This window comes from Zingiber officinale, chromosome 3A (assembly GCF_018446385.1).
Source record: "Zingiber officinale cultivar Zhangliang chromosome 3A, Zo_v1.1, whole genome shotgun sequence".
In the NCBI taxonomy this organism is placed as follows: domain Eukaryota; kingdom Viridiplantae; phylum Streptophyta; class Magnoliopsida; order Zingiberales; family Zingiberaceae; genus Zingiber; species Zingiber officinale.
The window spans coordinates 71,193,843-71,215,553 of NC_055990.1; the positions used below are offsets into that span (position 1 = coordinate 71,193,843).

The following is a 21,711-nucleotide window of genomic DNA, read 5'->3' on the forward strand; positions in this document are numbered from 1 at the left end:
TCAACCTAGATCACTAGGACACAGTTTCCTTCTATAATCAACAACACACACTATAAGTGATATCATTTTCCAACTTATCGGGCTTATTGATTTATCGAACTAAATCTTACCCATTGATAAATTAAAGAAATAAATATCAAATATATGTGCTTGTTATTATATTAGGATTAAGAGCACAAACTTCCATAATAACTGAGGTCTTTGTTCCTTTATAAAGTCAGTATAAAAGAAACGACCTCAAATGATCCTACTCAATACACTATAAGTGTACTAGTGTAATTATATAGTTAAGATAAACTAATACCTAATTACACTATGACCTTCTAATGGTTTGTTCCTTTCCATTTTGGTCGTGAGCTACTGTTTATAATTTATAAGGAACCGATAACATGATCTTCTGTGTGTGACACCACACACCATGTTATCTACAATATAAATTAATTGAACAATTATATTTATCATAAATATAGACATTTGACCAATGTGATTTTTATTTCTAGATAAATGTTTATACCAAAAGCTAGGCTTTTAGTATACATCCTAACAATCTCCCACTTATACTAAAAGACTAAGTTGCTATATCTGCTGCCATACATCTGATTCCCAACTCTTCAACATGCTCATCAAAAGCTCTTGCCTTAAAGGCCTTAGTGAAAAGATCTATAGGTCATCATCTAATGTAATCTAGGCAGCAACAACTTCTCCTCGTTTATACGATTTCTCGTATTGGGTGGTACTTGCGCTCTATTGTGTTTACCTGCCTTATAGACTTATGGTTTCTTCGAGTTTGTTACTGCACCAATATCATTACAATAAATTGTAATAATCTTTGGACAAACCAGAAATCATATCTAAGTCTATCTTGAGGTTATTGACTCATTCAGCTTTTATGGCTACCTCAGAGGCTTGCCATATACTAAACTTCTATGGTAGAGTCCAGAAAAACACCTATGCTTATCACTCTTCCATAGTTATGACTTTACCTCCTAAAGTAAACACAAAACCCCGAGGTTGACTTACTATTGTCCCTTTCCGATTGGATGTTAAAATCCATACAACCCACAGGGAACAAATTATCTGCCTTATAAGCTAGCATATAATCTCTAGTGCCTCTAAGGTACTTCAATATACTTTACCGCAGATCAATGTCCTTGTCCAGAGTTGCTTTGATATCTACTAACTATGCCCACGATAAAATAGATATCCAGTCTCGTACACAGCATTGCATACATTAGGCTTCCCACAGCCGAAGCATAAGGAACTGCCTTCATGTCCTTTATCTCCTTTGATGTCTACGGAGACATTTCTTTAGATAAAGTTACTCCATGCTAAAAAGGTAAGAAACATTTCTTGGAGTTTTGCATGCTTAAAACGAGCAAGGATTTTTTTTTCGATATATGAAGCTTGGGATAATTAAAATATTCTTTTCTTGCGATCCCTTATTACTTTGATCCCAAGAATATATTCATTCTCCCAAGTCCTTCATATCGAATTGTTTGGACAACCATACCCTTACTTCTGACAACATTTTGATATTGTTTCCAACTACTAAAAATGTTATCTATATATAGTACAAGAAATATCACCATGTTTCCATCACACCTTTTGTATACACAAGACTTATCCGGTTACTAAATAAATCCATAGATCTGGATTCCTTTGATAAATCGAATGTTCCAAGACCTTGAAGCTTTGCCTCAGTCCATAGACTGATTGAGCTTGCACACAAAATGCTCTTTGCCCTTTGCAATGAACCCTTCTGGTTGCTTTGTATGGATGCTTTTTTCAAGACTTCCATTAAGGAATGCTGTCTTGACATCCACTTGCTAAATAGATAAAAGAATCTGGATAGACTTAAGCATGACTACCAGTGAAAAAGTTTCCTTTTTCATCAAGCCTTTCTTTGAAAGTTTCCACCTTCCTGTCTATCCATCTTTTCCTATTGTAGACATATTTTCACCCAATGGCTTTTACACCATCTGGTGGTTCTACAAGCTTCCAGATTTGATTAGAATACATATATTCTAATTATTTATTCATTGCTCTTTGCCAAGATGCTGCATCTTTATTTTGGAGTGTTTCATCATATTTCCGGGATCAGACTCATGTTCATTTGGGATCAAGTCCAAAAACACTCCCAAAACATGAATCCTTTTGGTTGTTTGACAACCCTCCCACTACGATGATGTACTGTCTATAATTGTGTATCAATTGTGATACGTGTTGCAGTTTCTTGTGATATTTCATCTTGTACAGTTGGTATTAGATTAGACATGTCCTTTATAATTTCTTTAAGAACAAATTTACTTATGGGCTTGTGATTTATTACATAGTCCTTTTCTAAAAATCGATCATTGATGCTAACAATGACCTTCTGATTTTTAAGACTATAAACCTACTTTCATTTCTCTAGGATAACTTACAAACAAGTGAATTCCTGTCCAACTTATCATTGTCTCTCTTCAGCATATGTGCTGGACTACCCGAATCCGAATATGCTTCAAAATAGGCTTATGCCTATTTAGCAATTCTATATGAGTAGAGAGTTTTGACTTTGGAAGGTACTATGTTCACTTCTGTTTCCAGAGTATATCCTTAAAATGAATTTGGTAATTTTCCAAATAACTCATCATCAATCTACTTATTTCTATAAGAGTCTTATACCTTCCTTTTTCTACACCATTCTGTAGGGGTGTACCAGGTGTAGTTAGTTGGGATTGAATCCCTACTTTTGATAAGTGACTCCTAAATTCTCCCAAGAGGTACTTGCCACTACGATCTCACCGTAGTGTCTTGATACTTTTACTTTGACATTTCTCCGCATCAGCCTTGTACTCTTTGAACTAATCAAAGCACTTAGTCTTGCGGTACATTAAGTAAATGTATTTGTATCTTGAATAGTTGTCTATAAAATAGATGAAATATTCGATACTACCTCTTGTCTGGATAGTCATAGGATCACACAAATCAGAATGAAACAATTCCAACATATCTTTGGCTCCATACCCCTTAGACTTAAAAGCTTCTTAGTTATATTTCCTTCCAAGTAAGACTCGCAGGTTGGAAAGATTTTCAATACTAATGAACCCAAAAGTTCATCAGCTACTAATGAAACCTACTCAAGTTAATATAACCTAGCCTTAGATGCCAAAGATATAAATGGTTCATTTCTGAAGGTTGCTTTCTCTTATTACAGTTAGAAGATGTGTTATAATTTCCATTTATTGCATCGTGGGAGTTATTGGATTATAAATTGTCAACCAACATACCAGAATAGATAACTTCTCTATTTTTCTTGATAACAGCTTTGTTATCAAAATAGACACAATATCTATTCTATAATAGTTTAGAAACTGAAATCAGGTTCTTTCTAAACTTAGTACGTAAAGACAATTTCTAATAATCCATATTTTATTCCTATTAGAGAATAAACCTCTCCCACTGCAACAGCTGCTACTTTTGTAGTAGTGCCCATGTGGATGGTGTTTTTATTTTCATTTAGTTGTCGGGTTTCCTGGAACCCTGCAATGAATTGCGGACATGATTAATGGCATCTGTATCTACACTGCAAGTTCTGGTGGATAACACCACTAAACATGTTTCAACTAATGAATTAAATACACCTATATTGTTCTTTAGTTCTAAAAAGACAGACTACCTTAATGTCCAAGTCCTATTTCCAATTATTACAATCGGGACTACTAAGTCTTTTCTATAGTATAATAACTAGGGAATTGACAAACATTTTAAATCCTAAGAATCACAAAAATATTTGGTCAAGATCAATTCCTCAAAATCTCCATGAATTTTGTATGCCACGATAGTGTGGACATATACAAAATCAAAGAGGAGATTTTATCCATTAATTTTATTATCTCGTCAACTTTACTTTATGACGAGTAAAATTAGTAGTTGATCTTTCTTTGATCAAATATTTGGTCAAAACTTTTGAATTTAAAATAACATTGATTCCTCAAACAATATTATTTAAATTCACCAACACCTCAAACACCGTGAATTTTGCATGCCACGATAGTGTGGACATATACAAAATTAAACATTTGTAAGAGGAGGGGTTTACCCATTAATTCTCTTTGTCAATAAATCTTTATGACAAATAAAATTACCTCAAACACCGTGAATTTTGTATGCCACGATAGTGTAGACGTATACAAAATCAAACATTTGTAAGAGGGGTTTTTAATTTTATTATCTTGTCAACTTATTTATTTGACAAATCAATAGTTGGTTTTCTTTGGTCACACAAATAATAACAGTGACTCCGATGGGGAGGATACTAATAGACGTGCCTAAGTGTATACCATTACTTAACACTAAGTCCGTTAATAAGATTGTGTCCCTTCCTATGGGGAAGATCACATGCTCTTAATTAACTTCCTATAGTCATCCAAAATGGAAGTTTAAGCTAGTGATCCACAAACAAGCTCATCCAATATGGAGGAAGGTACTCAGAGCCAACGCGCAAGCTTGTTGCATCACTTATAAACCAGTAATGGAGACCGTGGAATTTATTTAAAAATAAATCTCTCTCCCACTTAGTTATTTAAAGTGAGGAATTTTGACTATGCTAGCCTACTTAGCATGCATACTAACAAGCACACACAACACAACATAAAAAGTAATAAATAGAAAAACTAATTTTCAACTATTATGGCTTTTATCTATTGTTGTCCTCCGTGTGTCGCCAACCCTAGCTGCTGCCATCTTTGGCCACCGCCACCAGGTCTAGTTGTCGCATCCATCTTGCTCCTTGTTCCGCTGCGCCTCTGATCCTCAAAAGGTTCCACGCCTTGCAAGATTCGATCCGCGACATAAATAGAATTTTACATTTTTCGATCCTATATTCCTCGAAGGAATGTACATGTAAACTAGATCGAACATAAAATAAAATTTACATCCATCGATCCTATATTCCATAAAAGGAATGTACATGTAACTAGATCAAAAAATAAAATCCTAATAAAACTAAATACAGCTCCTGCTGTATTTTATAATACAATCATGCACACACAATAAAATGCCCTTGACATGTCCAAGGGTCCAATCACACACATAATAAATATAAGCCATAATAGTTGGATCTTGCATCCACAAAGTTAGCACATCCTACTATTAACCTGCCTAAATTATGTATGACATGTGCCTAATTAAACTAATACCAAATACACAGAGGCAAAACCCTAGCTCTGATACCAATTGTTGGTTGCTACTCAGAAAACCTAATGGTTCCACTGTACAAAAATTTTGTACAAAGGTCTGAACCTTTTCCTAGCTACCATGTGTTTTTTTAAAATTACACTTGGATCGCCTGCGGAACTTAACACATTTGATCCAAAGTTTAATCTATTTGTTCTTTTAGGTTTAGACTCGGATCTCTTGCGGAACTTAACACGTTCGATCCAAATCACCTAAGTTATTAATTTCATTAAATATTAGTTTCCAAAATTGGCTTCCAGTACTGACGTGGCGAGGCACATGGCCTTCTTGGATATGAGAGCAACCACCACCGACTAGACAAAGCCTTTTAAGGAAAACTAATATTTAATTTCCTTAAATAACTTTAGGTCAACCGAAAAGAACAATCAAATCACAAGGAAAAGAAAAACAAAAAAAAAAACACAACATCGAAATCAAATTCGAAATACTAGAATCGCATGCCTCTTGTATTTGGTATTTTTACAAAGAAATAAAACTAGCATGATGCGGAAAAACATTACTAGTTATACCTTTCTTTTGAAGACAAAGACCTCTTGATCTTCTACTGTATTCCTCTTCTAACCTCGGACGTTGTGTGGGCAACGATCTTCCGAGATGAGAACCACCTTTCCACCTTCCTTCTTTCTTCTAGATTTCGGCCACAATAAATTTCTTCAAGGATGAAGAATTTCGGCCACCACCAATGCTCCAAGGGATGCTAGAGACGCGGCTTGCTTTCTCTTCTTCTTCTCCTTCCTTGATCCGGCCACAAACAAGAGCTCCACCAAGAAGATAGGTTTCGGCCAACAAGAGGAGAGGAGAGAAATAAGGCCGGCCACCAAAACCAAGGAAGAGAGGGAGGAAAAGAATAGAGGTTGTTCACCCATGAAGGCTCCTCTACCTCTTCTTTTATAATCCTTGGTCTTGGCAAATAAGGATATTTTAATAAAAACTTCCTTAATTCCTTTACCATGAAAAAGAAAAAATTTATTTAATTAAAAATAATTTTTCTTCTCATTATTATAATGGCCGGCCACACCAAATCTCCAAGCAAATAAAAATTTTAAACACAAATTAAAACTTCCTTATTTGTTTCCGAAAATTTTATAAAAAATTTCTCCAATAATTTTTATCCCTTCATGATTGGTTAAAAGGAAATTTTATAAATTAAATCTTTCTTTAAACATGTGGATAATTTCCGAAAAGTTATCTCAAAAATTAAAATCTCCTTTCAATCTACAAATAAGGAAAGATGTCAAATCTTTTCTTAATCTTTTGTAGAAACTAATAAAAGAGAATTATTAATTTTTAAACTTTCTTTTAAATCATGAACATGGTTAAAAGGAAAATTTTTACCAAAATTAAAATCAACCTTTTAATCTACAAATAAGGAAAGAGATTTAGCTCTTCTCTTAATCTTTTGTAGAATCTTATAAAAGGAAAGATTTAAATTTTTAAACTCTCTTTTAAATCATGTTATCCACATAAGAAAAATTTTAAAAATAAAAACCTTTTATTTTAATTTGGGCCGGCTACACCAAGCTTGAACCCAAGCTAAGGCCGGCCACCTTGAAGCACCCATGAACCAAACTTTGGTCGGCCCTAGCTTGATCTCCAAGCTAGCTTGGCCGGCCCCTATGGGATGGGTAAGAAGGTGGGTATAGGTGGGTATAGTACTCTATAATTAAGAGGCTACGATAGGGACCGAGAGGAGGAATTGGTTTTGGTCTCCCGATAAAATTAAGCATCCCATGTTCGCCCCGAACACACAACTTAATTTTATCAATAATAATTCATTCCACTAGAGAACTATTATTGAACTACTGTACCAATCCCAAATTACATTTTGGGCTCCTTCTTATTATGAGTGTGTTAGTCTCCCTGTGTTTAGGATAATAAATGTCCACTAATTAAGTAAGTTACTGACAACTCACTTAATTAATATCTAGCTCCAAGAGTAGTACCACTCAACTTCATCGTCATGTCGGACTAAGTCCACCTGTAGGGTTTAACATGACAATCCTTATGAGCTCCTCTTGGGGACATTCTCAACCTAGATCACTAGGACACAGTTTCCTTCTATAATCAATAACACACACTATAAGTGACATCATTTCCCAACTTATCGGGCTTATTGATTTATCGAACTAAATCTCACCCATTGATAAATTAAAGAAATAAATATCAAATATATGTGCTTGTTATTATATTAGGATTAAGAGCACAAACTTCCATAATAACTGAGGTCTTTGTTCCTTTATAAAGTCAGTATAAAAGAAACGACCTCAAATGGTCCTACTCAATACACTCTAAGTGTACTAATGTAATTATATAGTTAAGATAAACTAATACCTAATTACACTACGACCTTCCAATGGTTTGTTCCTTTCCATCTTGGTCGTGAGCTACTGTTTATAATTTATAAGGAACCGATAACATGATCTTCTGTGTGTGACACCACACACCATGTTATCTACAATATAAATTAATTGAACAATTACATTTATCATAAATGTAGACATTTGACCAATGTGATTCTTATTTCTAGATAAATGTTTATACCAAAAGCTAGGCTTTTAGTATACATCCTAACAATCTTGTCCATCATCCTTTGATAGGTAGCTCCGATATTCCTTAATTTGAAAGGCATAACGGTATAACAGGATGTACCATCTGCCTTGATGAAGCTAATCTTCTCCTGATCTTCTGACGCCAAGGGGATCTGGTGGTATCCTTGATAAGCATCAAGCATGCAAATTCTTTCACATCCTGAGGTTAAATCTACTATCTGATCGATCCTGGGCACGGGTAGCAATCCTTAGGGCTAGCACGGTTAAGGTCTCGGAAGTCGATGCAGACTCTCCATTTGTTGTTGGATTTAGCTACGAGGACCACATTAGAGAGCTAAGACAGGAATTGTACCTCTATAATATGATCTGCTTTCTTGAGCTGATCTACCTCAGCTCGGATGATCTTATTTTGCTCAACCGAGAAATTCTTCTTCTTCTGCTTGACTGGTCAAAAATTAGATAGAAGATACAATCTGTGCTCAACCACCTCGGGCTTGACCCCCGGTAGCTCCTCAGGGGACCAAGCGAAAACATCCCTGTTATGAGTCAAGCATTGAACCAGGTCCGTCTTGACTTCGATAGGTAAATTGCTAGATATGCGAGTGATACTCTCCAGGCGTTCGGGATATAGTTATACCTCTTCCCACGGTATGGGTTCCTCGGCGATAGGCATAAGCTCCTCCTGAATGACGTGGATCCCACCATCTTGAGTTCGCTAAGCCTTGCGAGCCTCCACCTTCACCATATCAATGTAGCACCTACGAGAGACCAACTGCTCACCTCTAACTTCCCCGACCTGGTCTCCCACAAGGAATTTGATTTTCTGATGAAAGGTAGAGAGACTGCCGCTAGGAACTCATGTAATGCCGATCTCCCCAAGATGACGTTGTACGAGGACGGTGATGTAACGACCACCCTTCTTAATACTCTACTATTCTCTAAGAGTGACCGTTACTTAACTACTAACTCTACTTAACCGGTATAATTAAAAACCACGAGGAATCCCTACCGAAAAATTTTGGCAGAGTCTCCCCTGTACCGGTGACCATAATCATTAATACATAACATAATATACACAGCCACAGGCGGCTGGAACATTTATCAAACAACCACGCAGTTTATAAGACACAACGACTAAAAAAAATAATAAACTATTCTAGCAATAACAAATGAATAAAACTCCAACAGTGGAAAATAACCAAACTAACAATGCGGAATGAAAATACAATCTCAAAAGACATAAACCATAAGGTACAACTCAACTATTTCTATCCACTAAACATGAAAACTCAAAACTTCCCAGGTCTCTCCATAGTCCTGGCATCACACATCCTTCGTACACCTCCTTGTCGCCTTCCTTTCTATATCTTTTACTTTCCTGTATCTGCAGTAAGAGGAAATGCAAACTATAAGCAAAATTTGCTTAGTAAGCGCTATCTAACTCACAAAATCTCGATATGCATGTGAATATACTGAAAACTAAAACTGAAATCTCAAAGGAAAACTACTCATGCTCATCTACTAGTAAAAGAATCAAACAGACTGAAATGCTAAACATGTAAAACTACTCATGCTCTTCTAATAGCAAAGAACTATAAGCTAATCTAAATAACATGCTAACATAAAAGAAAACTAAACTTGCTGATTTAGAACAAAATGAAACTTATTTCATTTGTTCTAAACTTATTCTTTTATTCCACTTGTTTAAAACTTTTACTTTAATACTTTTATACTTGTGTGAAACTTATTTTTACTTGTTCAAAAGCTTATACTTATAATACTTCAAAATAATAATCAACTTTCTTCTTGGGCCCGGCAACTATGCTTGCTATGCGCGCATCCCTGACTAGACCCGAGATAGCTGGTCCCGAATCTAGTAAGGTTTACTAGGTTATCTAAACCTAGGGACGATTATGGGAGCCCAACCCAAGGACAACTGAGAGTCCTGCATACTAGGTTATCTAAACCTAGGGACGCCTATGGGAGCCCAACCCAAGGACAACTGAGAGTCCAGTACAGTGCCACTGATAAAAGTAAAATACTTGTTATCTTTTAATACTTCTAATATATAATGTCTTGGCATTTTCTTTAGCACCTTGTGTGCCAAAATCCCTAAAGTCTTGACTTTGGAATCTACTTAAGGCCTTGGCCTTTTTCTTTCTTTTCTTTATCTTTCTTATACTTGTTCAAGTAAAATACTTATTCTTGTTAATACTTCTAATAAAAGATTGCTTCTTACAAACTGAAATGTAAATGCTTAAACAACCTAGAATTGAATGCTTAAACAAATCTGAAATTGAATACTTAAATAAACTAATTCTGCTGTGCTTGAGAAGTTCCAAAACTACAGTTTAAATAAAAACAAATCTGCATACTATACTAATTAAAATTCTGCATACCAATGCTCAACAGAAATCTATATACTGGGCTAACAAAACTGCACTATAAGCTTAACGAAACTGCACTTGAAACTCTAAAGAAGTTGCTACTGTATACAATTGGTTAAATTCCAAACTTAACAATTCTGCATTAAGTTCAACTACCCATAAGCTCAAAAGAAACTAATAGGGCACCCAACTACTCTGTTACACACTCATTTGAGTGGCTGGATAGGGCTGTTCTTACTCATTACAGAAAGGGAAAATCAAACTAAGGTGCTACACAATGAAACTAAACTGTATGGTCTAATTTACACCATTTCATGCTCTAATAACTCAACAAAGATCTATAACTGTTGTGCAAAAGAAATCTAAAATCTGAATACCAAACTACACAAAAATCCAATGTTCAACAGAAAGAACCAGATGCTTAAAAGGGATCTAAAATTCTGCACCTCTACTAAATATGGTACACGCCTATTGTTAAAACAAAAGGAAGTAGATGTTTAAAGGGAACAAAATCTGCACTGCTAAAAGAGATAGACTACAATTCTACAATTGTGATTCACGTCTACTGTATTTTCAAAGGAAATGCATTCTTAAGGAAATGCAACTGCACTGCTACATATAACTCTCCTGCCTACTGTATGTACCAAAGGGAACTAGAAGCTTAATGAAAAGCAAAATCTACATTGCTTCATTCATTGTGCACGCCAAAATGCAATTAGGGAAGAATTTGCTATTAGGAACTAAAGAGAAAGTATCAATTCTTCATGCCCAATGCTACAAAGATTTACTACTAAGAACTAAAACATCAATTGTTCTTCGTACTCACTGTCTGCCACGGAAAGAAAATCGAATGTCCAGCAAACTCCAAAGAAAACTGCTCTTGCCCTTCTCATTGCACAAACCGAAAATGAAAGGGAAGTAAAAGCATCAAATCCGAATTCAAGCTATAAAAACTCGAGGTATAAAACCCACATGCTTGATCTTTACCCATCCTGTTCTTCCTTTGAAGGTCACAGCAGTAAACCCTAAGCTAACCTTCTTCACAGAAAAAAAATTTGGAACACAAAAGGAATAGAAATCCGGAACTATCCTACTGCAGGTGAGTAGCGACTTACCTTTGTTTCCTTGACTCACAGCCGAAGGAGAAACCTTCTAATGCTTCTAGGGTTCGGATAACTTGAAATCTTCGGCGACTCCTTGCGTCCACAGCTTCCCTTCGACGAGAGGATCCTGAAATGGTGAAGAACTCTCGACGTTAGCCCCTTCGCCGGCCGCCGGAGGTGAAAACCCTAGTTCCGGCTTGTTGCTGCGGTTCCACCCGAGAAGAAGCACCGCGCACGCGAGAGGAAAAAGGAAAAAGGAGAAAGGAAAAGCTAGGTCACGGGTAATCAATCAAGCCCTAAGTTCCTCCTTTATAACTTCAATATTCGGTTAACTTCTTTAAATAAATTTGCTACCTTTTCTAAACAGAACCGGCTGCGTGAACACTTGGTCAGCCGCGGCTTGGCTCGTGGTTGGAGTCGCGGGTTCGAATCCTGTCGAACCCCCTTTTTATTTCTCATTTATTTTTCTGTATCTATTATTGCATAAATATAATTCGTCCCTCATATGGTCAGTAATGACCGCTTGCCCACTTGGTTCGTCGGGTTTTGACCGAACCAAAGGCCTGGGCTTCGATCCTCAGCCGCGCCCCTTTTTATGTCAATTTATTTCCGATTTCTTAACTACTGCTTAAATATATTTCACTTCCTAATTTATTAGCAATGACCGCCAGCACACTTGGTCAGCCGGGTTTTGACCGAGTCAAAGGTCGCTGGTTCAAATCTCGGCTTGGACATTTTTTTTGTCAAAACTTCCTTCGTTTAGTAAAAATACCAAACGACTTCCAAAAATTACATAAAAATACTCTAAAAATTTCTAAAAATCTCTAAAATATTTCTATAGCATTTCTAAATATTTTTAAGAACTTTTAAAACTCCTAATGAGGAAAATTGGGTCATTATAGGTGAATACACCACTATGAAGGTGCTCCTCCTCGTCCTTACCAAGGGTTCACTACCCAAAGATATGGCTAGCTTGATTTGGCCCATGGGTCATACCTCATTGCCTGTGAAGTCATATAGTGAGGTAGCCACGGGCTAAAATTCACTGGCGTTGATTTGCATGCTCTCGAATGCACTTTTGAATAACACGTTGACAGAGCTTCCGGTATCCATGAAAACTTTAGCTACACGACTATTAGCGATGACTGCCTTGATTATCAGGGCATCGTCATGTGGGAGCTCCAGTCCTTCCAGGTCTTGAGGCCCAAAGTTAATGATAGACCCTATGACTTGCTCCCGGCTGCATCCGACAGCATGTATCTCCAAGTGTCGTTCATGAGACTTCCTGGCTCGAGCAGAATCTCCATCTGTGGGTCTTCCTGAGATCATGCCTATCTCGTGAATGACCGCATTTCCCCGGTTCTCCTCGTATCTGGCTTCCCCAGGCTCCTGGTTGCGGCCAGACTGCTTGTTCCCTTATCCAGCATTGTCGAGCTGAGGTCTGCCAAGTTGACCTGCACCTGCCCCGGCCTGTTGGCTGGTCAGTATCCTTTGCTAAGTCCTGGGCACGATCTCAGGCGGAGGCAAGCCCAGTTCAGCTGCATGCCGAGAGTCTCGAGCGAACTGGAAGCAATCACTTGTGGCATGAGTGTGGGACCAATGGTAAGTGCAGTAGTGCGATCCCCATGGCCCAGACCTTGGGGCATGAACAGCTGCCACACGTGGAACCGGTCGGGGATCCTGACCGGGACCGAAGGGTGGTCAGGCGTCCGGGCACGCAGAAGAGGTTGAGTTGTTCGTTGAGGCAGTCTTTTCTCTAGCTTCTTGGCAAGAGTAGGTGCTTTGTCTGCTTTGCGCCGAGCGGCCTGAGCCTCTTCTACGTTGATAAAGCTAGCGGCCTTCCCAAGCATCTCGTCGAAGATTTTTACCGGGTCCCGAATGAGGTCTTGGAAGAACTCCCCATCTACTAGCCCATGAGAGAAGTCACTCATCAGTATTTCGGAGGTAGCCGATGGAACGTCCAGAGCCACCTGGTTGAAGCAATTGATATAACTTTACAAGGGCTTGGCTGACCCTTGCTTAAGAGCGAAGAGACAACGGTCAGTTTTTTGGTACTTCCTGTTGCTGGTGAAGTGACGCAGGAAGACAGTTTTGAAATCATGGAAACAAGTGATAGACCCATTTGGCAATCCATCAAACCATTTCTATGTCGAGCCAAAAAGAGTGTTCAGAAACACTCGCCACTTAATAGAGTCGTTATACTAGTGCAATAGCGTCGCGTTCAGGGACTTGTGGAGATGGTCCTCGGGATCCTTACTACCGTCGTACTCTCCAATGGCCGGGGGTTTATATCCCTTTGGCAATTTCTCTTCTAATACCCTTAAACAGAAGGGCACTTGCTGTTACCCTCCGCAAGTGTACGGAAATGTCGCAAGTAATATAAAAGATTATTGTATCCACAGGGACTGGAATAAGCACTAGAAATGTCTCAATGCGAATTAGCTAAACAACTATCCAATTGTTTCAAATGCAAAGTGAAGGTAAACAAATCTAATATTAAAGATCAACAAACAAGAGTTTAGTGTTTTGGGTTATGATAAAGGGAGATTCTAGGAGTTTCGGTTTCTTTGTAAGATTTCTTGAATGTAAATGGTTCACCAATTCTTATCCCTCAATTGCCAAACACTTGTAGAAAGTTGCCGGTTCTCTCTTGCAATAGATAACCGGCTAAGGACTGAGAAATGTATCTAAATATGATCAATTAGACGTGAACCTACGTTGTCCTTACACAGAAGCGCACCTATTACTATGCCTTCCTCGGATATCAACATAGAAGCCCACAACTTATTAATCTATCAAGATACAAGAAACTAATCACAAGATCCATCCTACTCTCTTGAATATTCCTATTTCCTCTTCAAGATTATCTCTCAAACGTCCTTACACGGGCTTGCACCTGTCACGTGGATCCCTCGGATGATCGAGTGAGAGTTTATCTTTACAAAGTCCACAAGAAATCCAAACAATCAATCAAGAATGAGAATTAAGCACAAATCACCATTAATCATTCAAGATCTAATTGATACAAGCAAGACAATGTCATTGAAACAAAAAAATGGCAAATCCACAAGAGATTACATCAATCCATCATACAAATACTCCCTTAATCCTAGAATACAAGATCTACTCCATGAATCGAGGAAGAATACCCGAAGAAATAAAGATTACGAGCATTTCTTAAATCCCCAATCCAAGAAACCAAGAAAAGGGGGAAAGAGAAAACTTATCTACGAAGAAGCCTCGTCTTCGGATCCAATCCTCGCTCCGGAGTCGAAATCGTCAAGAACTCCCCTCGAATCGCCCAGAAATCCTCCCAAGAATGGGAGGAAACCACCAAATCTTGCCTTCTCCCAAAGGGGGAGAGATCCCCTTTCAATTCATGAAGGAGGGTTTAAATAGAGGAGGAAATCGGGCGCCACACGGCCCCGTGACACGGTCGTGTGAGATTCACACGGCCATGTCCTTTTCCTTCTATGCCAAAGCTGCACGGCCGTGTGACTCCACACGGCCAGGACCCTTCTGTTCTCTGGAAATGTTACACGGCCGTGTGGCGCACACGGCCACCACCTGCTGGCCTTTGGAAACCTCACACGGCTGTGTAGATCTACACGGCCATGTAAGGCATCTGCTCTAATTTCTTCAAATCAAGACACGGCCTTGTGAGATTCACACGGCCATGTCCTCTTCCCTTCCTGTTAAAACTACACGGCCGTGTGTGGTACACGGCCTGATGCTCTCTCCCTTCAATTCCTTCCAAGCTTGCCCGAGGACGCATAATCTTCACCAATTTCGACTCCTGTGTACAGAAAATGCACAAAAAGAAGATCTCCGAACCAAAAGAGTAATTATGCTAAAAGGAAAGCTGGAAGTATAAAAATGCATAGATCAAGCATGCTCAAAGTATGTAAATGTGCGTAAAAACATGCATAAAAGAGTATATAATCTACTCACATCACACCCCCAGACTTAAACCTTTGCTTGTCCTCAAGCAAAATGCTGCAGTCTAAATTCATATGTTCTACAACACATTCATAAAACCTAGTGCACTTTCCTAACTCTATCAAAAAGTTTCATTAACAAGCGTGATCATGGAAACAAGTAAAGTATGGTTCAAGCATAAGAATCTTGTGCACAGTGTAAAAGTAACTCAACACCCTTCAAGTTTCAATCCATGTCCTAGTCAAGTCATCATCAAATTTGAATTCCTAGTGTTTCCAGTGAAAGACAAGTAACCAGTGATAGGCACTTACTCACCATTCACTTGGTTCATATTTCTCAACTAACCCAAGGTCTCAAAGGTGTGCTCAATCTCAAGGGAAGCTAAGCAGTCATTTCCCCAGTAACCTAACTCGGTCTCAAAGGGGTGACTTGCTAGATTCCACTCATGACAACTGTTTTTTATATCCCTTATTATTATTATTTTTTTTTATAAGTGTTTGCATTGTGCAAAACTTATTCACAAATGTACTTTTAGCACACATGTTGGGATATTTTGATTTTTCCAAATGAGCTTTAATGATTTGAGCCTCATCCAGTAACCAAAATGAAAGTTGAGAAATCACCATGGAAACCAAGTACTAAGCAAACAAGATGAATCATGACTATTTCAATGACATCAACTATTCAAGCATCAAGCACAAGTGTAGTGAAGATAAAATCCTTAAGGTTGAACCAAAACTAAAACTCATCACCATAAGATTCTTAGTTTATTAATGCTTCCCAAGATAGAAAAAAGAACTACACAAAGTTTACTACTAGCATCATTCAAACATCATGAATCAAGACAATAATCGTGCTAACATTTCACTTGAATCCAAGAAAGCATATAAGTGAAGATTTGATGTTCTCAAAAATTGCCATGATTATTTCAAAAACAAGCAAAATAAAGCAACAAGCAATGAAAATAAGAACCAACATGAAAAACTAACAAAAACTAAAAACTACATGACACCCCCCCAGACTTAAACTTTTCATCGTCCCGATGAAATCAATATGGTGGAGGAGGTGGAGGTGGACGAGGGAAAGGGGGTCTACGACGTGGTTGTCCAATAGGAAAACTAGGAAAACCTGGAATCTCACCCAAGGATCTATGATACTCATATAAAGCATCTACTTGTTGGCTAGTAAGCATCATGCTCTGCATAAAATCTCTCATCCTAGCCTGATCAGTATCATAATCCTGCACAAACTCAGCCACTTAACCTTGAAAATTCCTCGTAAACTGAAAATGATTTTGTACCTCCCTAAACTGATCATCAGATAAAGAGAAGCGCCCCTCCAACATTTTTCGTTGGGCATCTTGCTTCTCATGAAGTGATTCTAGAGACGTACGAAAATCTGAAAAATCAAACCTAGAAGATCCCGTGCCATATGCAAAAGAATGCCTAGCAGGCTCCATAAAACTAGAAGGCTGCGGGTGTCCAGATGACGAGGGATCATGATGTGGCTCAGTGTCTCCAGGTATAGAAGGGTTATCCTCAAAATCTAACTCAGAAATTACCCAATTAGCCGGGTTACGAATAGTAGTTCGTTCAGGAAAAGGAAGGGGTAAAGGAGAACCACTCCTCCTAGGAAACGCGAAACCATTCTCATCTCGAACAATCATTTTCATAGCAAGACATGCATCAATGTCAATCATGTCATTACCATGAATTATTTCCAACCCATCAACATCAAGATTTAAATTATAAGCTATTCGGGTAATCAAACCACCAAAAACAATTGATCCCGATGATGCCCTAGCAGATCTTAATAAGGTTTAAACAAAATGAAAACCAGAATCAAATTCAACCTTATAAAGCATAGCCCATAAAGCATAAAGCTCTATCCTTTTAACCACCCCATCACTCTCTCCCCTACCAAAAATAGTTTTACTCATGACTCTATGTAGATACCTAAAGATGGGGTTTTGCATATTGGAGGTCTTAGCTCTTGAAGGCTCATAAGGTTGATCTAACCTAGTTATTGCATTCCAAAAATGATTCCAATTAAACCTTGGATCAAACCTACGAGGGCTACCGGTGGTTAATCCAAAACAAGAATTAAAGTCACTAAATGCCCATAGAAATTCTTGATTCATTAGTCTAAATGAGATTTTTCCAAAATAATCATCTTCATTAGTAAAATGGACATCCAATGAACTTAAAAATTCCAAAACAAGATGAGGATATGTAGGCAAATGTGTGTACAAAATATCACTCTAATCCAAAAACCCAATCATCAAATCTACATCTTCCCTAATTCCAAGCATATCAAGAACAGTTGGGTCCATATATCTAGTACACACTATCTTTCTATTGACAAGAATTGCAAATCTAGTTACTTGATCATCATTTCTAAACACAATATTGAATTCATTGTCATTACCTTCGTTGCGTGAAGTCCTTTTGCCTTTTCCCTTCACTGGTTGTTTTCCTTTGTCCCTTGATGGCTCCTTCTCTTTGTCCCCACTGGATCCACCACCTCTTTTGCGAAGTTTCTTCAAAATGTTAGACATCTTGATGAGTTTAGATAGGGGAAGAATTATCTAGGATTGGATAAATGGAACTCAAAGAACAAAACTTCAAAGAGCAAAGATCTTAGGTTAGGGGAACAAAAAGTCCAAGTCTTAGAGAGGAGGAGAATCCGGATCTAAGAGATCTTGAGAGATTAGAGAGGAGTTTTTAAGAGATTGGGAGAGAAAGAGATGTTTTGGAGAGTTGGGGGTGTGCGGAACACGGCCAAGATCTGGCCGTGTAAGGTAGAAAGAAGACTTTAATAACTCTCCTACACGGGCCGTGCAGATCCACACGGCCTCCCCCTCTTCCTTCTCTGGATTCTTCGCACGGCCGTGTCTGGGACACGGCCTAGACCTTTTTCTCCTCGGGATTCTTTACACGGCCGTGTTTGAGACACGGCCTAGACCTTTTTCTCCTCGGGAGATCCTACACGGCCGTGTCTGGATGACACGGCCCAAGCACTTCCCTTCTCTGCAACCTTTGCCTGGCCGTGTATAGCACACGGCCGGGCTCTGTTTTGCACCTAACCTGAAAACAAAATCAAAAGAATGCATCAAACTAAAAGAAATTAAAATACAAATCAAAACTAACTAAAAGAACCCTTGGGTTGCCTCCCAAGAAGCGCTTGTTTAAGGTCTTTAGCTCGACCAAACTTGATCATTCACTTCTTTTCCTCGCCCTTGGAGGACAGATATACTTTTCATTTTTGTTGGGAGATCTTCTCCCAACATCTTCCACCACATTGTCTCCTTCGTTTGGTGGCCTTCCATGAGGATGGAAATTCCATTCCTCAAGTTTATAAATGCTTGTCCTACTACAAGCATTTAAAAGAGACGATACATGGTTAGAGATATTAGATAAATCATATTCCAACCTTTCCTTACCAATTACCAAAGAAAGCCTATGATTTTTTACATCAATTATAGCTCCAGCTGTAACAAGGAAAGGTCTTCCTAATATAATAGGAATCCTGGGGTCCTCTTCCTTTTCCAACACGACAAAATCTGTGGGAATAACATTCCCATCCACCTCTACTAGCACATCTTCTATAATACCCAAAGGGTACCTGCAGGAATGATCGGCAAGTTGAAGTGTCATAGCAGTAAGTTTAATATTTTTGAGACCTAATTTATTACAAATTGAATAGGGAATTAGGCTAACACTTGCCCCCAAATCACAAAAAGCTTTTTCAAAAAATTCTTTTCCTATGTTGCAAGGAATATAAAAGCTCCCTGGGTCCTTTAGTTTTGAGGAAGTGTTCTTCTCCAAAATAGCACTACATTCCTCACTAAGCGCAATGGTCTCAACCTCTCCTCTTCTTCTCTTGTTTGACATGAGATCCTTCAGGAATTTGGCAAATCTAGGCATTTGAAGAATAGCATCAATAAGAGGTACCTCTATACAAATTTCCTTAACTTTTTCTAAAAACTTGCCAAATTCTTCATCTTTCTTGAGCATTGTAAGTCTCTGAGGAAAAGGGACAGCTTTGCTCTGATGGTTCAGTGGAAGAGTCTCTTCAACCTCAATGGTACTCTCCTCATTAGCTTGAATCTGATTTGGTATAAGAGGAGAGAGCTCTTCTTCTTTTTGTATCCCTTTTGAAGCGGTCACTTGGGAGTCTCCCAAGATCCGTCCGCTCCTAAGCTCAATTCTATTGCAATGCTCCATAGGATTCACATCAGGTTTTCCTGGAAGTTGTCCTGGTGCTCTGGATGATGAGGAAGCTAGTTGGGCAATTTGACTATCCTGGATCTTTTGATGCTTATCAGAATTATCCATTCTCTGAATGAGCTTTGCTAAATCTTGCTTCATTTCATTCTGACTTGAGATAATTTCTTCAAGCATCTTTTCAATATTTGACTTTGGTAAGCCTTGAGAAGATAGATGTTGAAAATTTTGTTGCCCAGCTTGAAAATTTGGTCTTGCCCCCATAGATGGTCCTTGATCTTGATTATTTCTATAAGAAAAATTGGGATGGCTCTTCCATCCAGGGTTATAAGTATTTGAGTATGGGTTGTTCTGCCTTTGATTGTAACTCATGATTGCATCACATTGTTCCAGTTGATTGATTTGTGCAGTGATAGCTCCCAATGGACATGAGTCATTTGAGTGCTCTAAACTCCCACATACTTCACAAGATGTACTAATAGCATTGACCATATTAGCACTAGTCCCCATATTCTCAAATTTCTTTGTAAGAGCATCCAATTTTGCAGACAAAAGAGTGACCGCATCTACATCAAACTTCCCTGATGCTTTAATTGTTGGGTTTACAGAAGAATAGCCACCACTTCTTTCATTTCCCCATTGATAATGATTTTATGCTACACTGTCAATAATTTCTTCAGCTTCATCTAAACTTTTGTTCATAAATGCCCCTCCAGCAGCTGAATCAAGGGACACTTTGGTATGATAGTTGATACCATTATAAAAAGTGTGCAACACTAACCATCTTTCCAACCCATGATGTGGGCATTGTCTGAGCATACTATTATATCTATCCCATGCTTCAAAAAGAGATTCTGAGTCAGTTTGCTTGAAGCTTGTAATTAAATTCCTCATATGAGCTGTTTTGCTTGGTGGATAGAATTTATCAAGAAACTATTGCTCACACTGCTCCCAAGTGGTGATGCTATTAGGGGCCAAAGAATTCAGCCATTGCTTTGCCCTATCTCTTAAAGAAAACCCAAATAATAATAATCTAACTGCTTCTGAAGGAACTCCATTCATTTTCATGGTACCACATATTTCATAAAAGACCTTTAAGTGTTGATTGGGGTCTTCATGAGGTCCTCCACCAAATTGGTTCTGCTGCACCATAGATATAATTGCGGGTTTGATCTCAAAGTTATTAGCTTCCACTGAAGGTCTTGAAATACTAGATCGAAAACCTCTTGCATAAGGTGCTGCATAATCCTTGAGTGGTCTATTCGCCATGTTCAAATGTTCCTGTTCTTCAATTTGCCTTTGCAGAATTCTTCTTTTATGGAAAGTTCTGTCAATCTCAGGGTCAAAAGGAAAGAATTCCCCTGCAAAGTTAGATCTTCGCATACACAAGAACAAGATAGCAAATGACAATTCAACAGAAAAAGAAAAAGAACAGAGTCAAAAATGCAGAATTGAATTTGTACAAAAAGAATTAACAAGAAGTAAAAGTTATACAAGAAAGTAAAAATAGAAATCTAATGATTAGTTACAACTATGCAATATGAAAGGAAAACAAATGTTATGTTTAGTCTAACTCAATTGATAATTCCTAATGTTATAGCGCAGTCCCCGGCAACGGCGCCAAGAACTTGTTACCCTCCGCAAGTGTACGGAAATGTCGCAAGTAATATAAAAGATTATCGTATCCACAGGGACTGGAATAAGCACTAGAAATGTCTCAATGCGAATTAGCTAAACAACTATCCAATTGTTTCAAATGCAAAGTGAAGGTAACAAATCTAATATTAAATATCAACAAACAAGAGTTTAGTGTTTTGGGTTATGATAAAGGGAGATTTTAGGAGTTTCGGTTTCTTTGTAAGATTACTTGAATGTAAATGGTTCACCAATTCTTATCCCTCAATTGCCAAACACTTGTAGAAAGTTGCCGGTTCTCTCTTGCAATAGATAACCGGCTAAGGACTGAGAAATGTATCTAAATATGATCAATTAGACGTGAACCTATGTTGTCCTTACACAGAAGCGCACCTATTACTATGCCTTCCTCGGATATCAACATAGAAGCCCACAACTTATTAATCTATCAAGATACAAGAAACTAATCACAAGATCCATCCTACTCTCTTGAATATTCCTATTTCCTCTTCAAGATTATCTCTCAAACGTCCTTACACGGGCTTGCACCTGTCACGTGGATCCCTCGGATGATCGAGTGAGAGTTTATCTTTACAAAGTCCACAAGAAATCCAAACAATCAATCAAGAATGAG

General features: G+C 38.1%; 1 non-coding gene across 1 annotated transcript; it reads left to right on the top strand.

Moving 5' to 3' along the window:
• Positions 1-20,232: 20,232 nt before the first annotated feature.
• On the top strand, positions 20,233-20,338 carry LOC122054441. The gene has a single exon (XR_006132752.1). It is a non-coding gene; the product is annotated as a small nucleolar RNA R71 (small nucleolar RNA).
• Positions 20,339-21,711: the final 1,373 nt, after the last annotated feature.